Raw genomic sequence first — 6,000 nt, 5'->3', positions numbered from 1 at the left:
TTTTTCTTGTTATATTGATTTATTTTGCTGACAGTTACATCCAAAGTAACATACATCGACACCCATTTATACAGCTTGATATTTTACTCGACCGATCTGGATGAAGTGCTCAAAAGACGAATAGGAGAACCTTTTGTGGGATTTGATTTTACTCAGGGTTTTATCTAAACCCCTAGCCCCTGCTCCACCCTACTCAGTTATAGTAATGCAAAGATAACATAAGAGTTTGTAATTGCTGTACAAGATCAAGCCTGGTTTCTAGGCAATATTGTGACACATTATGACAAAAATAATTAGACAAGTTATTCCTCTAGATTTTTTCAATGGCCAATGGAGAAAAAAATAATGCTGGCTTAGATGATGAAACGCTTGCAGAGATAAAAGTTTTCTTTCTATGAAATGATCAATTTTTTAGAAAACAATATGAGAGGTAAACAATGCCTCTGCATCCATATGACAAACTACGAGTTCTACATACAGTATGTATATACTGTAGAATATTAAACAATTTAAGATTTTTTCTAGATATTTTTATACTGTATATAAACGATGATTTATCTTAGTTAAAAGTCAAAACTAATTGTTAATATTGCACAGTTTAACCCAAAATAATAGAAATATGTGCTGTTCATGTTTGCATACAGTATACCTTAAAGAAGAGTTTCCCAACCTGGCGGCCCACATGACCGACCATTAAAAACTTCCACGGCCCATAGAAGGACCAGGCCCTCCTCACCATTTGAAATGGGCTAGCATACCTCAGCAGTAGCCTAATTGACACCTGTAATCAGAGAAAATATGTACATACAAGCTACAAACAGTCAGCACCTCACAAAACAAAAATTAAAATAAAGTAAAAATAAAAAAATATTGTAAAAGCTAAGGTGCTAAGGCACCAGTATGGCTCTTTCTTTATTATGATATCACACGCACTTAACATTAGTCTTGTCAAAAACAAAACTGAACTGAAAAAACTGAAAAATATGCACAATAATTATCAGAACAATTATAAAACAGAAGCAGATGTTAACTTCCCATCCGTTACATTATATTCAACACATTTCTAATGGACACATGAATGCACACCCAATAGCCTACAATCAGCCTGGCAGTAAAGACGCACACCTTCTTTCTGGCTTACTTAATGAGAGGGCTGGGGCTATCTGACAGATACCAAATGCTGGATGTCGGGCTGTAGAGACGTATTTTGTTTGGCTTTAAAGCCTTGTTCGACAACACTTCGGAACACACAACACACAGCGGCAGCGGCTCGTTCTCACTGCCCACGCACTTAAAACCCAGAGCCAGGTACTCACTGCTATATTTTCTCTTCTTTATTTTGGATTTTGGGTTATCGGTATAGGACACTGAAGCAGTTTCTTTGTTTGTAGATGGACCTTTTTATATATCTTTTCTTGTAAGAGAACCAAACACAAGCCACTTATCCATGATATGAAGGGTAATTAGGCAGTTATGCTACATTCTGCATTAGCTTTCTTGTCATGTCACATATACAGATGCAGCCATTCAAAATGCACGGTACAAACCCCAGGTACAGGAAAGCCACCGCAGGGCACCGCGGTAAGTGATTGGCTGCTCAAAATGACCGACAGAGGCACTTTTGGTGCATTGGTCGGTAGTGAAAAGATTTATTCATTTAATCTCTTTACTGTGCACATTTTAATCCGCTTAGTATTGAATATTTATAGGAAATTTTACCACTAAAGGGAAATTTTAGTAGCTGAGCATAAAAAGAAGAGGTTCATTACGCATGTGAAGGTCATAAACGATTTTAATTTAGGAACATAAACATTACTGTATGTAAACTGTATTGTGTATGGCTGGTCTTGGTAGTTTAAAGAACAAAATACACACCAGTCTTCCATTTCTCCCTAAACATTTTAAGCATGAAAGTTTTATGAAACGGTACCCAAATATGCAATTGCTGTATAGAATGAATTTTAATTAAAAAAAAATATTTAACACGAAAATTAAGCTGTTTACATCTTCCGCCTGAGAACATAGTCACCCGTTGCTACCCAACGCAGAAACACAGCCACTAACTAGCAAAGAGAGGACATTAGCTAGCCAATATGATAAAGAAATAAATGATTATTTTGTTTTATTTCTTTTGCACATTTATTTGAACATTTCCATCGATTGTACAAGCACTTGGAAATGCCTGTTTTCCATGTAAATAGTTCCCTGGTTCCGCACCCCGCACCAAACAAATTTATATTTCTAAATATCACAACATGATCGAATTTAAGTCATTTTAATAACAATGAATAGTCACCTATGTGTTACAATATAAACATTTATATTGATTTAAATCACGTTTAAATCGCCTTTATTTTAAACCGATAAATAAAGCTGATACTGTTTAGACTTTTAATTATTTAAACCTGTATTACAGCAGCACAATGCACAATGCAACGTAAATTGCTATCTTTGTCTTCTGCGTAATAATGTTCACCTCTCTGTCCAGCAAATTAACAATAATAATAATAATGAACTTTATTGTATATGGCGCCTTTAAAGGTGGCTCCTCAAAGCGCTTTACAGAATAAAAACAATAACAACAATAGATTTTTTTTTAATAGAAATACAAAATGAGATATAATGATGTGTTCCGGCTTAGACATTAACGAAGAGCATAACACGTGGGCGGCGTAGTGGTTGGCTCGGGCTTTCCCATCTATACCGATGCACTGCAGGAGTGCTGGCTACGACGAAATTGAACCGGTTTCACAGGTATTTTCAAAGTAGAAGGGGGTGAGATTTCCAGCGAAAGACACCTCCCCCCCTCCAAAACCACCCAGTAAGTACAGTACTTACTAGTTAAGAAAGCTAGGCTCCTCAATGAAATCGCTTTAACATGCTAATGCGTTGGTGTAACAGTCCGGGCGTGGCAAGCTTCTAATGTCAACCCGACTACGGCAAAAGGAACCCTCCTTTCATTGGAAGACAATGAACATATTCTAGCCCTAAATGAATTAATAGCAAACATGGTTTACATAAAAGACATTTTTCCAAGAAAGTTTAGCCTTTGTCACTAATGAAACCACTAAATTAAGACATAAATATAGAAATCTTAAGATTTTTAAAATACATGACTTTGCTAAAATTTATTTAAAAATTAAACGATTACAAATGCTAGCGGAGAGAGAGAACAGGGGAGGGATGTTGGTTTTGCATAAGGGACGGGGCTATGAAAATGGGTCTATTTGGGAATGTGGAGTTACATGTTCTGGCTGTTTGTGAATTATCGTTGTTGAGAATGGAGTGCTGATGTATTAATGTTGTGTAATGCTTTATGTTGAAAATTGAGGTGGATTTTGTTTATGATAAAGAGGATAAACTGAGATGGGAGGAGGGTTTGGTTTTGCATAAGGGGCGGGATTATGATAATTGGAGGAATTTGAGAGAGTTTGCGGGCTATTTTTGGTTTGTATTTCAAATAATTCGTACAAGATATTGAGATTTGTTGTTGTTTTGTTGAGATTTAACTCCGGAAGTCTAAGTTCTTTTGTCCGTCCTATCCGAGCCAGAAAGTATTACAATATGTATCTTTATAGCAGGTGGTGTACAGCTTTTTGGTATAGATTACACTTTTCTAAAATGTATTTAAAAAATAAAAATGATTACAATCTAATCTTTCCACGTTTGATCCCAAGATCCAAAGAAAAATAAATCTAAACAGGAAGAAAGCAATGCTGAAAGTTTATTAAGATACTTAGAAGACAAAGATATCAATTTATGTTGCATTTGTCTGATTGTGAATCAAAAAACACATATATTTAAACATGCGTTTGCAATTTAAATCGAAACGTGATTTAAATCAATATAAATGTTTATATTGTAACGCATAGGTGACTATTCATTGTTATTAAAATGACTTAAATTCGATCATGTTGTGATCTTTAGAAATATAAAAGTAAATTAATTGTCCATAATATTGCTATTCAATTTTTTCAAAGAAATGTCGCAGTGCACGAATATAATCATATCATTATTAATTTCTTTAGATATGCGATTCCATATTATATTAGCAGAAAAGCTTAAAACTACCACTTTTTTACATGCTATTTCACATGTTAGTTAAATACTTCGATGCTTAAAATGTTTAGGGAGAAATGGAATACCGGTGTGTATCGATTCCTGGAATCTGACTGGCTGACACCCTTCTGAAGTGGTTCCATAATATCTGGTATACGGAAAAGAAAGCGTTGATTTTATGAAAAATCAATTATGAAATTATTAAATGCTTTAATTAAATGTTAGAAAGAATGTGGACCAGCGTAATTCTTTGAGTTTACAGCTTGTCCAAAGTCATTCATTATTAATACTATTAGTAATATCTTCGGTAAAGGCTTTGATGCATAAATATTTCTGATAAAGGTAGGTTGTGTACTTTTGTCCAACTGAGCAATCTTGCTTTCATAAAATATAACAACTTTTTAATGACTGATGATTAACATGCTGTAATACACAGTTTAAATTTAAAAGCTCAAATGCTGTACATGAGAGGTTAAGCTTTATTGGCTCCTCCTGGCGGTTTTACAAGGTGATTCCGGATACTTTCCGGCATGACGTCAAGTGATGCAATTTACCGTGATATTGCGTGATACTGCAACGCCCACCGGGGTATAACGCGAAATACCCCACCCATTTTGAATGGCTGCATCTGTAATGGTGCTAAATGGTGGTCACCCAGCATGCTAAGACATAATATATATAAAATGGTTATATTATTTAATTTATATCATATATAATGTTATATATTTAGGACTCTTTTACAATAACAACCAGGGCTGGTGCAACCCATACTTGGGCCTGGTTGCAAGTAAATACAAAACCCCCCCTGGCTTCCTTCTCCCTCGCCCAGTGCACACAGACCAATAGAGCAGAATTAAAATGGGTTAACATATTGAACTTGATACTTAATAACTGCAGCAAACTTAGTGATGAAATCACTAAAATCCACCTGCCTTGAGGTGCTGTTTTCTATAGACAGCAAAGCCAGGGCTGTCTGTCTTTACTGAGACATGGTGGACCTTAGATACATTTTGATCAATTCAGTTTGCTAAACGAGTGTTCAGCACTGAGAACAGCAATTGGAATTGTTAAAAACACTTAATGTGCTATCACTGTGTTTGGAAATGCAGAGTTCATATTTTTGTGGTCCCAATAATGCAGTACTACAGAGTGTTGACTTCATTGGGGAGCAGATGAGAAAAACTTTAATTCAATTGCCAAATCTTCACCATGCCTACTAAAAACAAGATAAGTCAGTTGCAGACTTCAGTTGAATTATTTCCGGTATTTTTTAAATCAAACAAAATGCCAAAAATAAGTCTGAATTCGCTCAAGAAAGAAAAACGTTCTTCTGCCTCACTGATGACAGTGTTCAGTACCCAGTTGATAAAGTTCACTTTAAACTGTTTCTCTTTAATTGTCTTTAATAGTTTAAATGCATGCATTATGAATATTTATCAAGATAGTAATTTTAGATTGACAGTGAATATTAATGGTTGAAGTGGGGAGTTTGATCTGGATATATCCTGGAAAGAAACAAGTAGAGATTAATGCATCTCTGAAAAGTAAAAAGAAAGAAATAAAAACACTTGTTGTGAAAGGACAAAGAACATCTACTTGGCTATTGATTTGGTTGATGATCCTGCAAATACTGTATTTTTTAGACCATTAACAGTATTACAAAATATCAAGTAAATCTTAAGCTTGTGTATTTGGCCAGGTATCCTCTCTACCCATCACTATCTACCACAATATAAACAATATCAAAGACAGGGATTTTCTGGGGTTAAACACCACAGAATCATTAAATCCCAGTAATGCTAGTAAAATTACTTATGTTTTGGAATGAGAGTACAAAAGCTTAGTAATAAGAAAGTTCTTTATTTTGACATTACTTACAAACATGCATTAATTCAATTCAAGATGCTTTATTTGCATGACCAATGAGTAAAATCAGTGCTG

The sequence above is a fragment of the Lepisosteus oculatus genome, chromosome 2, assembly GCF_040954835.1.
Source record: "Lepisosteus oculatus isolate fLepOcu1 chromosome 2, fLepOcu1.hap2, whole genome shotgun sequence".
NCBI lineage: Eukaryota > Metazoa > Chordata > Actinopteri > Semionotiformes > Lepisosteidae > Lepisosteus > Lepisosteus oculatus.
This window is presented reverse-complemented; position numbering follows the sequence as displayed.